Genomic DNA, 19090 nt, shown 5'->3' on the forward strand with positions numbered 1-19090 from the left:
TAAGCCTTCTTGACTTCAGGCCCAGAGCTCTAGCCACTATACTTACCACCTTACTGCCCAATTTAAGATTACATTAGCTTTTTTTTTGGTGACCATGTTATACTGTCAACTCATATGATCTAGCAGTCTGCTAAAATCCCCAGATATTTTTTCAGATGAATTACTATCTAGTCATGCATCTCCCATTTTGATTGTGTAAAGATGACTTTTTTTTAAATTTCAAGTAAAAGTCCGTATTTATCCCTATAAATTTCATTTTATCATATTTGGCACAAAAGTCTAACCTGTTGAGATCTTTTTGGATCATTGTTTTGTTATCTTTGCTTTCTGTTAGAAATAACAAAGTACAGTGGAAAAGAGACAGTCAGGATCTGGATTTAGATTCTGGTTCTGCCTTTCCCCATGTGATTTGGATAAATTATCTCACTTCTCTGGGCCTATTTTTCCATCTATAAAATGAGAAGATTACCATGTACCTGAGAAGAGCACCGGTCATGGTGTCTGAAAACCTGGGTTACCATCCCCGTTCTAAGATTTTCTAGTATGTGATTTTGAGTAAATTGATTCTTTCTCTAATCCTATTCCCTTCTATATAAACAGTAATAATAACTACCTTGTTGTTATGGGAAACAAAAAAAAAGATTTATGAAAATCATTTTTTACTCTTTCTCCTTTATTACCCTTTATATCCTGCCAATTCTATTTCCAAATATATCTCTTCTTTTCTACTTCTTCATACAAGGATGCATTATCTGGACAATTTCAGGGACCTCCTGTTATCCGCAACCATTCTACATAACAATTCTAACCAAATCTTATTTAATATTAGTCACATGAGTAAATGCATCTGAAATGTAATGTCAGCTTTAAAGCAATATGCAAGATCCAATTATAAGTAAATCAATATTATCTCTGAAATATAGCTCTCACTTACTAAAAAAAAAAAATTTAAACCTTCAATGGCTCATTTCCTGCTCTTTCCCATAGTCAAAAAATCACAATTGTATAAAAACAATAAATCTGAATAATCTTTTCCTTCTTATCTAAAGTCTTATTATAAGGAGACATGCCCATTATTGAGTCCTCTGGATACCACATAGAGTGCAAAGGATAGTTGAACCATATATGGTTTCTTTGTACTCTCCTATTCATGAAAAGAGGAGAGGATCAAGATCATAAGAAATGAAATTCCTTATCCCCTCTGGTTGTTTAATAAAACAACCAGTAAGATCACAGAAAGACTTTATGGCAGAGTGAGGAGACAGCCAGTGAAGACTGACTGATTTTACATCCCACCTCAAATACAAGGTAATCTTGAGATAATTTAAGTAAAGCATTTTGTGAACTGGAAAACCTTATAAAATATCTGCTGTTTTGATTGTTATTTCCATTTGATAGAATTTAAACATCTGACCCATTTAATTTATGTATGGCAGAGAGAAAGAAGTCAACACTACCAAAATCAGAATTATAAGTTAAATGGTCTTATACAGAGGAAACTTTCATAATCATGGTCATAGCACACACACACACACACACACACACACACACATATCTTGGACAGACATATTGAAAATGGGCACTATTGGTCATGAAAAGACTGAAAGGGATTTGGGGCAGTTGAGTATAATGCATAACATATATGTATAGTACAGGTGGTCAACCTAAAAACAGTGATTCCTTTTCCTTTATGTATCTAGTTCAGTGGTATATAGTCAGTACTTTAAAAATACTTGTTGGTTAATGTATTGATTTGATACCAGAAAAACCCAAATTGCCCACCTTTCCATTAGGAAGGGCAGTACATAATTGTCGCTCCCTTCTAAACTAAGGATGTCACACACACACACACACACACACACACACACACACACACACACAACAAAACACACACACACACACAACACACGCAACTGTTCCCAGTTCTTAAGAAGCAAAATGGCTTAATTGAGGGAGAGAGCTCACTTCAAAGCCAAGGAGACCTGAGATAAGTCTCTAACACATACTGTCTTTGTAACTTCTATGTCACTCTCTTTTGGAAAAGGGATTTTAGTCTCCTTCAGACTTTCCAATCCCAACGAAATCATAGATGCAATATTCTCCAAATCTTCCTTGTCACATCCATCTGAGTCTGAATTACGAAATATTTGAGACTGGAGGGGAGTTTTTAAAAATACTTCATTTAAACCTCTTTAAGTGTTGGAGCCTAGATAACTTGTTATTCATGTACTCCTCAAAAACCTTGAAAACCTGTCTGGTCACTTTATCAGATCAGGAAGTATAAATAAGCAAATTCTTCTTTAGAGCTTGTCAAATAATTCATTCTGGAAGCAAATCAGTTAGAATTCATTTCTTGAATGGAAAGAAAAAAATAAAAACCTCATCAGGGTTCCAACATGAAATAATGGAATAAAAGACTCCTTGGAAGCAAAAGGCCTCTTGTTGATTAATGAGAAATGCCAACCTCAAGAAAAAAAATTGTTTTAAACCTACAAAGAATTTACATAAACATCCTAATACAAACAGGAAAAGAGGGGAAGGGATTGTTTAAACTAGAAAGGTGAGTTAGCACCTGTTAATGACCAGTTTGTTAGCTCACAAGCTGTTAACACTCAAACAAACTGGTCGTTAAATGGGGTTATTACAGATTTCAATGGAAATTGATTAGAGCCTTTATTTAAAGATTTAATGGAAGGGCAACCCTCAGCCCTGCACACCTGGAGTATCAAAGTGGCCAAAGGAAACCTCGGAGCTGCTTCATCTGGATAAAAGTAAGTAATAATAATAATAATGTCCATTCCAGTGCATCAATTACAGATCTCCTTCAGCAATGAGAGGGTTAGATGAGTTCTGATTCACAGCTTGATGTCTAATAAGAACTACTTGAGTCTTCATTATAGCATAGCACCATTATGGTTGTGTTTCTGATCTGTGTTCTTTACAAGCCCACTGAAAGTCTCATTATTATTAGACAGACTTTCGATTTAGCGCACAACACTTTTTCATATGTCTTCATTCCTTTGTGGATTATAAAAAGAAAAAGGAGGAGTAAGGTGAGCTGAGGTTTCATAGATACAGAAACTTCCTGAAATGAAGAGGGAAATCACTAAGGCTCCAGATGAGGGCTGTTATTATTCTTCCTTGACGTGGCACCTGCATTAGGGCAACGCCACTGCCACTCTAGTGGCAAATGTCAGGGGTCCTAGAGGAAGAAACTGTCCCCACTCTCAACTATGTCTGCAACTTCAGATTGGGCAGTAGCACTCTGGGCTCATCCCATTCAATTATGAGAAAAGTCAACCAGGAAAATTTTCCTCTTACAGGGCTACAGGAAGAACATGTCAAGACAAATAATTAAATAGTTGGATATATGTGTATTTTTTAAACATATTTATGCACATATATACTTATACATATATCTAGTATTTATTTAGTAGGTACTTTCCAAATAATACTCCTCACAGCAACCCTGAAAGCTAAGTACTATTAATATTGCCATTTTACAAATGAGGAAACTGAGGCAGATAGAAGTTAAGTGATTTGCTCAAAATCACATAGCTAGTAAATATCTGAGGCCATATTTGAACTCTGGTCTTCCTTTCTTGGGATCTAGTATTCTATCCACTGTGCCACCAACTCTGCCTCCTTGATACTGCATATAATCAGTTCTCTAGAAATTCTGGGATTGTTATCTCAATTCAACAAACATTAATTAAGCACCCACTATACACCAGATACTGCACAAACAAAAAGCTAAAACAGTCCCTGCCCTTGAAGAGTTTACACTTTACCACAGGAATAATAATAGGGTACAAGTAAATCAATGTAAAAATCTATGCAAAGCAATTTCAAGATGGAGGTAGCATCAGGAGTATCATAATGATTTTCTAATAGCTAAATCAGAGCAGTAAGAACTCGGGTCTCCTTTGAGGTTTGGGTAGGTAGGCAGCCTTTGAAGTCAAATAGAAAATGGGAACTTGAGAAGTTAACTGGCTAAGGAGCTGGCAACAACAACAACAACAACAACAACACACACACACACACACACACACACACACACACACACACACACACACGCAACAGAGGATCCAAAGGTTCCACAAAGATTTGACTCCAAACTCCCTCACTCATTTATTGGACAAATATTTATAGAATACTTTTTATCTTAAAGGCACTGTTAGAAACTATAAACGATTATATAAAGATATACGAGACACAGGTAGCCCTTGCTCCCTTAAAACATAAAGTATGGGAAGAAATATAAAATAAATTCACAGAACAATAATATAAAAGAGAATTTAGTAATTTCTGTGAGACATACATAGTAATTACAATTCACATTCTGTACATATTGTCTCTCCCATTAGAATGTGAATTTCTTAAGAAGAGAGGTTGTCTTATTTTCTTTTTATTTTATCCTTATTTCATTTTTTATATTTTATTTATATCTCCACTTAACTAGCAAAATGTAAGCATCAAATATATCCTTTATTCATAAAAAGAGGTTTATATCTAATCTAAACTATATTTAATTTTTTCTATAAAAATAAAAAATATATCTAAATATCTCCTTTCTCACAACAAAAGAGTAGAGATATTCTAGCTGAGAGAACTATTTTTCTAAAATGGAGCTATTTAAGTAATTTATTTCCTTTTCTGTTAATCTGGGAAATCCATATTTTAGGTATTCCTCCATTTCACTTAGATTATGAAATTTATTGACATAAAGGTGGGCAAAATAATACCTAATTATTGCTCTAATTTCCTCTTCATTTGGTGGAAAGTTGTTCTTTTTCTAAATGAAATAATTAGAGAAGGATTTGAGATGGGCTTTACAGGATTGTGACCTTATAGATTTCATAAAGCTCTGGGAGGTCAAAATTCTTAACTCACTCTGTCATTCACCAGAGGCATTAGATGGCTTAAAGAAGCTCACCTTGAACTCCTTTCTCAACATTCCTTTATAACTAATTGTATAATTTGTGGAAACACTGAAAATTTCTGTGCATTGGACTTTGACTCAGTCACTTTTCTTACTGAATTTTCTCATGTTATCAGATTAGTTATGGGAGAAGGAGGAGAAAAAAATGTCAAAGGCTTCTGCATAAAAACTCTTGTTGAAGTTCAGTCTAGTATTGAGCACATAGTAGATGTTAAATATACTTGATTGATTGATTTAAAAATCATTAGCAATTCATTTGTCTTCCTTGTCTCATTAGCAAAAACAAACAAACAAAAAATCTTTCCAACTAGACCAGCAACAATCTTAAACCTTCCCCATGCTTTTGAATAAAAACATGTCAAAGCAGGTGGGCTGGGAATGTGAGAAAAGGGCTGATATTTTCATTCCTTTCTCAGTGTGCCTTGATTTTTAGAGAGCAGTGTGATTGCTAGCTTGGCTTCATTTAAAGTAATGTAATTGGGCCAGTAAAACTTGAAAAGTATATTTTCATTCTCTTCAGTCTGTACAAGCTCAAGGAAGAAAGATGGAACGTTACAGGAATGAAAATGAAGGAAATGAATAGGAAAAATGTTCACTTGTAAATTAAGGGCCAGCAAGCAAGGGATATGAAAAAGAGTCTGGCAGAATTAAAATAATCAGAAACTAAGAGGAAAAACCAAGAGTTCAGGGAAAATGTAGAGCATTCCATTAATAATAATTTCAGAAGGTAAGAGAGGGTAGAAGACATTCAGAAAAGGTGGCAAAACAGTGAGAGAGGAAGAAGAGGTGGTACTAAAACTGGAAGTGTGCAGCTTCTAATTTCTTTCTTGAGTTCCATCACTCCAACACTACCACAAGTTCCCTTGAGCAGTGGAAAAAAACTTCTCTTTAGAGTGAGAGAGGTACCAAAGGAATGGGTGAAAATTGGGAAAATTTGGAAAGTAGTTTGACCATTGAGAATTGAAACACAATGAGCATATTTTATCAGATTGGCTTTATGTATTGCTAGTGACCTACATGGTATGATTTCCAAGGTATTAGAAAAGTTCTCTTCCTCTCTCTTTCCTCCCCCCCCCCAAAAAAAAAAAACCTGCTTAGACGATACCTGACATTCTGAGATTATAAATCCATTCTTTTAGCTTTTTATCTCCTGCTGGAAAATCAACATGGGAGAATGAGGAAAGTTCTGAAATTAGAACTGAAATCAGATAGACCTAACATCAAACTCAGACTCTAGTCCTCGTTTGTTCCTTTCCTTCCCATGACTAATCTGGTGAAATAAGAAAATGCAATAATGGAAGAAAATGGTCTAAAGTCCAGCCCAAAAAAATTTTTAAATTTCTTAAGGAACCTAGAATGCATTGGGAGAAACCCTGGTGGCCATCTACTCCAAAATACGTCCATGAGTATTTCACTTTACCTAAACCTTGTTTTTCTCATCTATAAAAGGAGAATAATAATAATTTATATAGTACCTCTCTTGCAAAGCTGTTGTGAGTCTCAAAATGCACCTAGGAGGTTGAGCAATCATTCTCAGAATAAGTGATGGCTTTAGAAAATTTGGGAGACTTGTAGTTTCTCATTGATTGAGGATGAACTGATTGGCTTTAACTATTTTAGGTCAGAGATACCACCTCACATTTGACTAATCAAAAAGAGGCTCCCTAAGTGAATATTCTTTTTTCATTTTCAAATCAATTCATGCTCAGAAAATTGAGCATGAGTCAAGAGACCAAAAATCTGAGAACAGACTTTGGCTACTGGACGTTAATACCTATGTATCATACAGGCTCCAGTCAAATACCTCTCGTAGATCCAGAACTGGCCACCTTTTGACACAAGGAATAGGTGAAGAGAGAAAGTATTTACCAACTACTTACAATATTCCAGGCACTATACTAAGCACTGGGAATACAAATACAAGCAAAAAAAAAAAAAAAAAAAAAAAACCTTCCTGCCCGCAAGGAACTTAAATTCTAATTTAAAAAAAAAAAAAAAACATAAAAGGCAAAATTAAAAAGTGAAGGGAGAGGTAGAAGAGGGGAAGAGGAGTAAGGCTGCTGGGGAGGAGGTGGAAAAGTTCAGAGAATAAGGAGAACTGAGAGTGAACTGAGTTTGAATTGGTAAACTCATAAAATGAGGTCTGGGTAGCAGCCAAGGCAATGTTGGAATAGCAAGAATTTCTGGACCCTGATTCCCTGACTGAGTAACTGGATGATTCAGCCTTGGAAAGGCAGTGCCAGAGACACCTTGTAGTCACCACATTCTCTCAGCCACATGACCCAAAGAGATTGGAACCACATGGCCACACAGTGAGAGATTCTAATTTCCAATCTTCTAGAGAAAAAAGAGAACTTTCCAGAGGAGCCTCAGGGTTACTCCCCTAGCAATACTAGTTTGAAAGTTCTGGGACCTAGTCTTCTAGAGAGGTTAGGGAGAGCCTCAAGACTCCCAGTAAAAGTCCACAGCACTATCTAGTCAATCATTCAGACAATTTGCTGCACAGTGCCAAAGAGCTGGATGTTTCAAAACATTTAGATGCTTGTCATTATGTGGAACAAACACTTCTCTCACTCAGTTATTTTGCTTTTCACTGACATGTATTAATAGACACAGCTTCATCTCTCTGCTTTATCAAATTTGGGCTTCTCTTCCTTTGCAAACTTTCTGTCTACTTTCTCAGCAGCAATGTGCCATAGGAAGGATGCTGGGTTTGAATTCAGAAGATCTAAATGTCACATACCATCTCTGTCACTTCCTGTGCGAGCATTCTGGGCTTCAATTTTCTCATCAATAAAATGAAGGGGATTGTGTGAAATGAATTTTGAGTTCACTTTCAGCTCAAAATATATGAGCACCTCACATTCATCTTTGTAAAATCTTTTACCTACTAACTTTTCCCTCTCCCTCATCCCTAACCTCTCTGCTCTAGCCCAAGCCATGGTTCCTTTGTGAACAGTTTTTCTTCTCATAATTCCTTTTTCTGCAGTTATGTCTTGCCCTTCCATAAGCCATCCCAAGTTCAGGATAACATTGATTTTTCCCTCTTCTCATCGACTATAATTTCTTTTCTAATTAATCGCCTTCATTCTGCTACCTTACTCTGACAGGTGGAGAGCCTCTATTCATTAACCCCATGGTCTACTTCCCATCTAACCAGGAAAAGTTATATTTACATAGAAATTAAAGAAAGTTGACACAAATAGGCAGGTTTAGAATTATACTCGAACAACAAGTGACTTTTGCCCTACAAGAAAAAAAAAGGAAAATTCTGGGTTTTTACTATCCACTCAGAGAATGAAGGACAAAGAGTGTTCTTGACTGAAATCACTGAACTCACATCTAGGAAGAAAGATTTTGTGATGAAAAGAGTATTTATTTCCTTTGGAATCTTTTCCATAGACTTCTTGAATTGGACCAAAGGTAGATGTCAAATTGAAAACAAAATAAAAATTATGACTGAGTATCAATCCCAATCTGGGGTTAAGGAGAAAGCAAGCAGGTGTCTGTCATAAAGCTCCATTTCAAAAAGCCAGAGTCAACTTCTAACAGTTCTAAAAGTTCAAAAGTCAGCCTTTGCTGAGCCACTGGGTCAAGGAGCAGGGAGGGCTGCAATATGAACCAAAAGAGGCCAATTCCCTATAAACCAGGGGCCCCAACCATTTGCCACTGAAACAGCTGGCTGGGTATGGTTGGTTTAGACAAGTGATGGCAGGAAATAAATATCCTGAATTTTTCTTTTGAAAAGCAATAAAATGGATTTTCTGTGAATAAATATTAACGCTAGAGGAACTCAGACATACATTTCCAAAGTGAATAGCTAACCCTTGAAAAGTAGGGCAAAGAACCTCATGCCATTGAGGCTTTGGGGGATTCAAAAGCAGTTAAGAGAGGCGGCCATTTCACACTCTATGGATGGGACAGGCAACTGTCAGACCCAGATACAAATGGCATTTAAGTTGCCAGGAATGCAGAAATTGTTTTGCCCAGCTCAGAGAAATAGAAATGCCTTTGCTTCTTCAGCATTTTTGTGCACATGGACTGCTACTTAGTCCGACTCCATGATGGATAGCATCCTGAGATTGTTGCCTTCATCTTGAAAAGTCATTCTTCATTCTGCCTCCTCCTTGCCAAGGCTAACCCCTCCACCTGTGCCTCTGATTCCATCCCCCTCGCTCCCTCCTCTGGGACTTCAATCCATCAATTACTCCCTCTCTTTTCTGTGTCTTCAGTCTCCTCCTTACCATTGACTCCTTCCCCTACAAGCATATTTAAGCCTCCTCTGTGATTTAAAGATACATACATACTTGCATTTATATGTATATGTATATACATATAACTAGCTATAGATTCATATTTTTCCTCATATCTGTTTATCCCCTCAGTCCTTCCCTTCACTGTCAAACTTCTGGAAAGAGTGGTCCACATCAATCTCTACTGCTCAAATCCTTATAATCTAGTTTCCATTGAAACTGCTCACCCTAAACTCACCAATGTCCTCATTTCCAAATCCTATAGCCTTTTTTTGATTATTATGTTCCTGGACTCTACAGTGTAATAGTGTTGGTCATCCCCATCTTCTGGAAACTTTCAGCTCCCATTCTTCCTTTTACCTTCTAAATCTCCTTGTCTCTAATTTAGAGTCTATTCTCAACTACGTTGTTTTCTCCATATATATACACATTCCAACAATGACTTCTTTTCTGAGCCCCTAGTCTTATATTTCCAATTGCCTACTTAAGAAGTCACCTTAGATTCAAGACTTCTAAGACTGAATTCATCATTCTTCCCCTATCTTACTTTCTTCCCCCTTCAAAAAAAAAAAATAGAAAACCAACAACCCAGCTCCCTTTCTGATTTCTTCATGATTCTCCAATTGGCCCTTTGCTCAAGGTACAAAGCTGTCTCTGCCTCCTCCTTCTCTCGTATTTCCTGCATTTAATCTATTTTAAAGCCCTGCCAATTTTTCCTTCATAATATCTTTCACATAATTTTCTTCCTTTTATTTCTACCATCCTCTTAGGGTAGCCTGCATCCATGATGATGCACCTAAAATAATGTTTTCTTACTGGCCTTCCTACCTCCCATCCTTATCACACCAACACTAGATTCATCACCTTCCAATTATATCACTCCCTTGCTCAAAAGCCAAGCACTGCCCAGCAAATAAAGGCCAAATTCATTCAAAGCTCTTTGGAACCTTATCTGATCTTCCTTCTGAGCCTTATCTCTCACTGCTCTTTCACAAATGCCTTCTACTTTAACCAAACTAGAATCTTCAACTTCCTGAATGTCCATGGCTATTTCCTACCATCACACTTCAGTTTAAATCATTAACTCAGCATTAGATGTCTGCTACTCTTTAAAGGACAGATAGTTGTCTGCTACTTGTTCCAATAGCATTTCCTCCATGAAATGTTCCTTTATCATTTTCACCAGAAGTGATCTCTTTCTCTCCTCTGAATTCATATAGTATCATTTTCTTTAAACACTCTAATGACTACTAAAAATAGCTGGCCTATATATGAATGAATGAATGAATGAATAAATGAAGTACTTAATAAGCATTTACTTGACTTTGCATATTTACTATGTGCAAAGCATTGCCTTAAGTGCTGGAGACACAAATAGAAAAACAAGACTCTCCATTCAAGGAATCCCCTTTCTAATGGGGAAGACAAAACACAGAAAGATGGAAAAGTCACATAGTCCTTAGGGACAGAGGCAAAGCAGATGGTGATACATCTTTTTAATGTCATTTCCACTGATAAAAATCATATAAGTCTCTGCCTTTGAATTATTTAACAATGCCAAAGACTTTGATGAAAGGAATTTTCTTTTCTGGATCTTTGATTATATGTGGCTGAGTCACCTGCAGTTGCCAGGGTTTGCTATCCAGGATGATGGCTGTGGGCACTAAGTTGAAATCTCTATTGTTCTCAGGATCTTGTGTTCAGGATCCTGATTTGTCATCATCAAGATCTGTAGGAAGATGGTGATCAAAGCTGGAATAATGGTTTGACTCACTGGGTACATTCTGCCTCCTAGTTCTACCTCCCCAAGACCGTTGCAGTTTTTTTTGAGAACCATTGCCCTATATCAATTACATTATATATTTAGCCCTTTTTAGTAGCACAGTAGTCTTTTGAGGCAGGTACTGTCCCATTTTCCCAGAGGAAAACAAGAGAAGTTGATTTGTTCACCATCACCCAGTTAGAAGATTGTTGTTCAATAATGTAGTTTTTTTATATTGTAGATTGTGATGTTGTTCAATGACTTTCAGTTATGTCAGACTCTTTGTGACCCCATTTGAGGTTTTCCTAGCAAAAACATCAAAGTGGTTTGCCATTTCCTTCTCCAGCTCATTTTACAGATGAAGAAACTGAGGGCAAATAGGATTAAGTGACTTGCTTAGAATCACACAATGTGTCTGAGACCAAATTTGAATTTAAGACTTTCTGACTCCAGGCCTGATGATTTATCCACTGTGCCCTCTAGCTGCCCAAAGATTTCAGAGGTGATCAAATCCAGGATTCCAAAGTCCAAGGCTATTTCCATTACACTGTACTCTCTAATACTGCTTTGTATCATAATTTTTCATATGTAACTTGTCCTTACTTGAGTAGACATCTCATTCCACTACTAAACAACAAGTTCCTTCTGAGGTCTATTTTATCCATTTTTACTCATCCCCACCTCCACCTATTTCTTCCCCACCCTCTCCACCACCACTATCATCTCCTCCCCCAAGCACACCCAAACAGCACCTAGTTAGCACCCACTGAAAATTTGTTGAATGACTGAAAGTATCTTTTTTTTTTTTTAGAAATGAAAGCTTTCATGATTTAGCATATCATGATGCTAGGTGTTCAGAGAACCTGTTTCCCTACCTATTTGAGGAAAAATAACTAGTTTAAATTATAGAAGATTTAGACTTCACCTCTGCCCAAGCTTGCTTTATTCTCAGAATGGGAAATAAATCAATAATATTCCTTTCCCCCTTTTCCAATGGGTTAGACTCTGGTAGAGGGCAGGGAAGGGAAGAGATTTTTAAATTAAATGATAACTTTTGAAATAAAAAGTTTTTGGATTCCATTTGTGATCAGGGATGCTGTGATGTTGTTCAGAACTCTGAATTTGGAGTCAGAAAGACTTAATTTTGATTCAAATTATGTGATCCTAGGATAACCTAACCTGTCTCAGTTTCATTTTCTCCATCTGTAAATAAATAATGTAGCATTTGCTTAACAAGGCAGATGAGATGATCAAATGAAATAATAAATATGTAACAATTCTTGGAACCCAACATATTTACCTCTAGAGTTACACATCTTATATGTGTAACTGTGTAAATGTTAATTATAATCATTACTATAGTAATATTTGAAACATTAAGACTAAGAAGTGTCCTTCAAAATTCTACTTAGAAACTTATTATCTGGGCAACCAGGTGGTGCAGGGGATAGAGCACCAGGCCTAGACTCAGGAATACTCCAAATAGAGTCTCAAAGACTTGGACATGACTGAAATAACTGAACAACAAGGATCTGGTCATCTGAAACCACTACAAACCACAGAAGTCAAAATTCAGTGGCGTCATCTCCCCCAGTAGAGCCATGGAGTTGCTTTGCAAAAAGTTCTAGCCAGTGATTTATTTAAAGATCATTTAAAGAACATTAGGCAGGGAGGTCAGGCTAAGATGCTAAAACTCACTTTGTTGGCCAAAGTAACTGTAACTTGGGCAATCACTTTCCAACTTTCTGTCTCCCCCTATCCCAAGCACATATTGCTCGTTTGTTCTGACCCATTCAATCAGCCGTCTCCATTCTAAATCTGCCATGAAAAGTGCTGTGAAGGCTAGTGCTCTGAGACAGGGAGCTCCCATACATCTTGGAAATAGCTACTCGCCCATCGGCCTACACCAATTTCCACTAAACAAATCATTTTCCCTTTCTTTCATTTTATTCCCTGCATACCTCTAAAAGAATGACAAAGCTGTCAGAAATTTTCCTCGGCTAGGACATTCAACATCCTGAAACCAAAAGCCCATCTCAACCAGATTGCTGAGTAACGACTGTCTTAGTGCCAGATTTTGTTTCTTTGTCCTGTCAGCTCATTAGCAGCTCAAGGCAGAGCAGCTGGCTATGGGGGGACAGCATAGAGTCACTCAAGTCTTTGGAGAGCAATACAAATCAATACTCCATTAGGTATGTGGTCTCATTGGTACGTGTAATTCCTCAAATTACATCGAAAGCGACCCATCCATACCTTTTCATTCTATGTGACTCTTATCTGTGTCTATTAGGACAATCTAAACTTCTGAGAGCCTTTCTCTGTAATGTTGCATGTATAACTGCAGAGCTTCCCGTCAATCATTCAATAATCATCAGTTAATACATATTTGTTGAGCACCTACTATGAACCAAGCACTGTGCTAAGTTCTAGGTTAAAAAGGGAAAACAATAGAACCTTCCCTCAAGAACCTTGCAGTCTTAAAGTGAGAGAAATCACACAAACAGCTGTGTACAAATAAGCTATATGCGGGAAAAATAGGAAAGAAACAACAAAGATAAAGGTCTAGAATTAATGAGGATTGGGAAAGTCTACCTGTGAAAGGTGGAATCTTAACTGGGAAATGAGCCAATGAAACCAATTATCCTTTCTTCTCACTCTATGACCAACTAATTTTTTTTTCCCTTTCAAACTTTTCTCCAATGATCTCCTTGATGTCATTTCTCTCATGTAATTTCTTATTTGGAAAAAAAGAGGAAACAAGCATTTATTAAGCCTTTCCCATGTGCCTGGTACTGTATTAAACATTTTACAAATATTATCTGATCAAGTCCTCACAACAACCTTGGCATATAATGTTATTATTATAATCCCCATTTTACAGTTGAGAAATGGGAGACAGACAGAGATTAAGTGACTTGCCTCAGGTAACACAGATATTAAGTTTCTAAAGCTGGATTTCATCTCAAGTCTTCCTGATTCAAGGTAAGAGTTCCATCCACTGTGGCTCTCTTCAACAATGAGATGATTCAAACCAGTTCCAATTGTTCAGTAATGAAGAGAATCAGCTACACCCAGAGAGAGAATTATGGGAAATGAATGTGGGCCACAACACAGCATTTCCACTCTTTCTGTAATTGTTTGCTTGCATTTTTGTTTTACTTATCAGATTTTTTTCTTTCTTTCCAGATCTGAATTTTCTTGTGCAGCAAGATAACTGCATAAATATGTATACAGATATTGGACTTAACATATACTTTAACATATTTAACATTTATTGGACTACTTGCCATCTAGGGGTGGGGATAGGGGTTAAATGACTTGCACAGTCACATAGCTAAGAAATGTCTGAGGCCAGATTTGAACTCAGGAATAGAGTCTTCCTGAATCCAGACCCAGTTCTCTATTCACTGTATCACCCCTTCTTGTAGAGGAGTCGGAGGGCACTAAGGATTATGAGTCACATACATGCAAATTCCAGAAGGGAATTGAACTGGAATAACTATGAGATTCATTGTTCTGATCCCCACCTTCTTTCTAAACATATCCTTTAATAGAAGCCAAAGTTAATGGGCTTCATTTTACTTCAATGCCTATTAGCTCTCTCCATTTAGAAACACACTGCCATGGTCAGTAATGATGTCCCAAGCCATTATGATTCCAATTGCATTTTTTATGCCACCCATTTCTGTCTCACATTTCCCCATATATTTCTATGCTGATTGTTGCATGTGATATAGAAAGAATACATATCTGTGTTTCAGGAGACCTGGATTCCAATCTCACCTTTGCCACTTTTAAGCTCTATAGTTTCAGAAAAAAAGTGTTTATAAAGAAGAAATCCTACTTCTCCCAAATTCATGCAAAAAAGTATTTTCTTTCCGTTTCCATTTTTTTAACCATTGCTTTAATATTGTAGGAATCTTCATTGCTTTGACATGGGAATCTCTACCAATCCAAATCACATCCCCTTTGTGTCTGATATGGTTGGGTTGCTTGGTAGACTGAGTGCTATGCTCATAGTCATGAAGACCCAAGTTCAAATCTTGCCTCAAAAACTTACTATGTGACCCCAGGCAAGCCATTTAATATTTCTGCTTCAGTTTCTTCAATTACAAAATGAGAACAATAATAGTCATCTTAAAAGGGTCATGAAGATACAGTAGGATGATAAATGTAAAGTGCTTTGCAAACCTAAAAAAGAAATGTAAATGTTAGCTGTTACAAATTACTGTCTTCCAGAGCTTCCATCATTCAGCATCCTATGGCAAAACTGATGTATAAGTCTCTCTCTGCTTATCATTCAGTAATAAGTAGACTGCTAATCACTAGACTCTTCATCAAAATCTTTCTTTTTAAAAAAAAAAATCTAATTAGATGGCAAAATGGAGAGAGTGCTGGACTGAAGTTAGGAAGAACAAAATTCAAATCTGGAATCAGATACTTAGTGTGTGACCCTGGTGAAAGCACTTACTTTCTCTCTATCTCAGTTTCCCCATCTTTAAAATGGGGGTAATAGTGTATTTACATAAAAAGTAATATGTTAAATGCTTTGAACATGTAAATGCCAACAAATGAGATAACTGCTATAAAATATTTTGCAAACCGGAGTGTCATTTAATAAATGTCAGTTGTTAGAATCAAATCAGATAACACATGTAAAACACTATGCAAACTATAAAGCACTATGTAAATGCTAATTATTATTATCATCATTACCATCATCATCATCATGATCCGAGTTCCATAATGAAGCTCATACTCCATTGGCAAAGCCCTCTCATAGTATGATAGGATGCCAGAGGAAGACATTGTGTAGAGAATATAACCAGTAAAGACCTAATAATATCACCATCAGAGTCCCCAGAGTAACTAAATTAAAATAAAATTTCATCTCCCATTCTCTGAACCTCAACTTTCTCTGGAGTAAAATGACGAGGTTTGGACTGTAGTACTTTCCAGGTCTAAAAATCCATCATTCACAGATGCTCATAATTTGTAGAATGGCTGAATAATTTATGGTAGATGAATGTTATAGAATATTATTGTTCTTCAGCAGGATGATTTCAGAGAGGCCTGGAGAGACTTACATGAACTGATGCTAAGTGAAATGAGCAGAACCAGGAGATCATTGTACACAGCAACAGCAAGATTATATGATGATCAATTCTGACTGGCGTGGCTCTTCAACAGTGAGATGATTGAGGCCAGTTGCAATGATCTTGTGATGAAAAGAGCCATCCCTATCCAGAGAGAGTTCTGTGGGAACTGAGTGTGGATTACAACATAGCATTTTCACTGTTTTTGTTGTTGGTTGCTTGCATTTTGTTTTCTTTCTCACTGTTTCCTGTTTGATCTGATTTTTCTTGGGCAGCAAGATAATTGTATAATATGTATACATATATTGGATTTAACATATATTTTTAACATGTTTAACAAAAAAAAAAAAGAAATCTATCATTCTCTTTCATATGGGTCTATTCTGTCTTTTCTCTTATTTTTTTCTCTTCCTCTTACCACTTAGACTACCAGCTTATTTAGTACAGAATTGGATCTTACAACAAAAGTAACCAAAGAAATACCTACTATGCACCTGTACTAAGAGCTATGGAAGATATAAAGAACTACAAGAAATGATCCTTGTACTCATCAATTTTACAATTTAACTGGAAAAACACATATGTGTACATATAACTAATACAAGTTTGCAAGTGATAAATGCTCCATTAGAAGTGGGTAGAAAATGAACATAGAAGTTCAGATGAGAGAGGGACACATTCAAGTTCCCATGATTTCATAAAAAGTATTTCTCCATCTTCTGGGTAACAAAAACCTAATGTGGTGCTCTGCCAATAAGAAGTATTTAATAAACTCTAGATATAACATGAATTTCTATCATTCAATATGGTCAAGGAAAGCAACAATTTAATTGCTCATTTTTAAAAGTAAAGATGATTCTGTTTAGCATAAAAAGCCCAATTTCGTTCTCCTTCCACATTCCAGACTTTCATTGCTGTTTATGCCACATGGACTTAGAGCCCAAAGTAAGGTCTGAAAAACAGAGAGAATATTGGAAGAGAATAGTTCACACCTAATTTCTTTTCTTCTTCCCCAAAGTATATAACAAAAAAAAAAATCAGACAACTGGGTTCTAGTAAGCCAAAAGAACCCTAGCAACTAAAGCAATCACAAAGATCTCTTTACACAATCAGTTCTATGGGCAGTTTCCCTGACAAAGAGATATATGGGCAGTGGAAATTTTGATGTGTTTGGGGTTAAAGGGCCTAGGTTTCAATCCAAAGTCTTTGCTATCTGTGTGACTTTGGTCAACTGAAAGACAAGAGGATTGAACTAAATCACCCCTGAGATCTCTTCCATGCCAGAACCTATAATACTATATAAACATTAGTTTGTGTTAAACAAAGATAACTTTAACCTATTGATTTTTTCCTTATACAATTTCTTTTTTAGTCCAAAATGGAAACCATCTTCAAGATAACACCATTTACATATTTATAATTATCCTGTTCACTAAGAACAACATTGCCTCCAAAGAGGGAGAATCTGGGTTTGTAAAGAAGGCAGACAGTGAACTAAATATGTTTTGTTCATTTGTTGCACGTAGCTCCCTCCCAGGAGCATTTCTTGACTTGTAGCTCTCTAAACTCAAAGAGAAGTTAGGGTGGAGTGTTGGAAGAGAAGGGGAAATCTGACTTCAAAAGTCTTAGGGTCTCTGTTGGCAGGAGAGAGAGTAGGAATGGTATTTTCAGGAAAGTTTTCAATTTCATTTTCATATGGGGTCTGCAGTTTCTAAGGAAGGCATATAGCAGGAACAAGGAACTGAGAAGCATCTCTTTTTTGGAAGTGGTACTTAGGAGGGGCTCTGAGAGCACGGTGCTACAGCTAGGCCAGAGTCTGGAGGATTATAAAGAAGAAAAAATGACCCTCTTCTCCTTGATCAGGCAAAAATAAATTCACTTTCCTTTCCTCTTCCTTCCTAACCATTAATAGTCTAAAAATGTTGTATGATTAGAACCCCAGGAGTCACAAAGTTTCCAGTGATAGACCTTGAGGTCCTGTACCAAGTTTGAATGGAAATCAGATCAAAAGTTATCCTGAAGTGGCATTTTAACCTAACTGTTGACAGATGGAGAATGGAAGCAGCGTAAATGCTCTCTTTTTGTGTCAGCACTATAAAAATGTCTGCCTGGTCCATGAAAGATGGAGATGAAAGCTCAGGCAGCCATTAGTAACTGTGCCTTACCTCAACCAATAACTCATTCCCATGGTATTATGAAAATGGTTTCATTGCACTCGATTATTTTCCCCCCTCTGCAAAAATTACTGCTTATCAGCATCACAGAAATCAGGCTAAAAACTTCCCACCTTTTCCCCCATTCCGAGGCAGTCCCCTCCCGCTGGCTGGCCAGGAATGTAACCAAATGGAACATTTCATTATTCCGGTTTGCACGCCTCTTTGGAAGCTGAAACTGTTGTCTTGAGAAAACCCTCTTGAGTGGCCCAGTGTTCAGTGTTTGGGTAATTTGATTGCTTCTTCTGTTTCCTCATACATGTCTGAATACTTAAAGAGGTGCTCAGAGTTCAGGCCTCTTGCTGGACCGAGAATCAAAAGGGTACTAGAGAGGAAGGAAGTTATTCAGAAGTAACATTTCCCTGTTCCTTAAAGGTACATTTTAAATACAAGTCATTCATGAACACTTGGCCACCAGTCAGATTCTCTAGGAGAGGAAAACAGAACCAGGTGTATTGAAAAGTTAGACACTGACAAATAGTCCACAAGCTGCTAAGGTCTATTTGCCTACAAGAGTGCATGTGTGATTCCCATCAGCACGCCTTGGTTATGTGGATGGTCATGGAAAAAGGAAGATTGGATCCCACAGTGCAGCACTCCAAGAGCACCCCTCCAGAAAACTGGGGACACTGTGCAAAAAAGTGCTGGTGCTTTCAGTTAGCCACACGGATGGGAAATCTAGCCGGAGGAGTTTTCATTTGACAAATATATATATTGAATATTTATTTTGCTTCAGTACCTGCATTAGGTAAAGAGGGGAATGGTTACAATGATTTCATCTAGAACATCTAGAACCATCTAGAGCAATATATTCTTAATATATC

At 36.9% G+C, this 19090-nt stretch overlaps 1 long non-coding RNA gene across 1 annotated transcript; it reads left to right on the forward strand.

Moving 5' to 3' along the window:
• Positions 1 to 2397: 2397 nt before the first annotated feature.
• LOC127548153 (uncharacterized) lies at positions 2398 to 16588 on the forward strand. Its single transcript, XR_007950328.1, has 2 exons — positions 2398 to 2771; positions 16011 to 16588. It is a non-coding gene; the product is annotated as an uncharacterized LOC127548153 (long non-coding RNA).
• Positions 16589 to 19090: the final 2502 nt, after the last annotated feature.

This window comes from Antechinus flavipes, chromosome 2, assembly GCF_016432865.1.
Source record: "Antechinus flavipes isolate AdamAnt ecotype Samford, QLD, Australia chromosome 2, AdamAnt_v2, whole genome shotgun sequence".
Lineage (NCBI taxonomy): Eukaryota > Metazoa > Chordata > Mammalia > Dasyuromorphia > Dasyuridae > Antechinus > Antechinus flavipes.